Source organism: Morus notabilis, unplaced genomic scaffold (genome assembly GCF_000414095.1).
Source record: "Morus notabilis unplaced genomic scaffold, ASM41409v2 Scaffold406, whole genome shotgun sequence".
In the NCBI taxonomy this organism is placed as follows: domain Eukaryota; kingdom Viridiplantae; phylum Streptophyta; class Magnoliopsida; order Rosales; family Moraceae; genus Morus; species Morus notabilis.
This window is the reverse complement of record NW_010364333.1, coordinates 570,874-571,430: the sequence shown is the minus strand read 5'-3', so window position 1 is coordinate 571,430 and position 557 is coordinate 570,874.

The window sequence follows — 557 nt, the reverse complement described above, 5'->3', positions numbered from 1 at the left end:
ATTCAAGAATGAATGCGGGTTTTCATCTTGTTGTTGCGGTTCCTGTACTCTAGAGTTTGTGCTTCTAAACCTTATCTCATATTTACTATAGATCTCATATATTTTCGCCTTTATTTTTGAAAATTGGTCTGTACAAGTGATGCCTAAAAATTCACCTAAGTTTTCTAAACCACTTTCTAATCTGTCTAATTTTAATCTAGGATAAAAAATTGTACCTAAACCATATAATAAAGGCAACTTAGACTAATATTTTTTTAATTTTTTTCCCATAGAATGAACAGGAACTCCTAAGATTGGGTCCTCCTTATATTCGTGAAATAAAATACTAATTCTTAAAAGTTCTCTTAAAGCTAAAAGTGATGTTGGGTAGTATGTTCCACTAAGTTTTAGAGTATCTTCATGAAACCTACCTAAAAATTGATACAAAACTTCGGCAATTTTCCAATTAAATTCATCTATATGTCCTACTCCTAATTTTGTACACATATAGTTTGTTATAGCATCCTTATAAGGGATGCATTGTTAAAGCATAATATAAGTTGAGTTTCATCTTATAG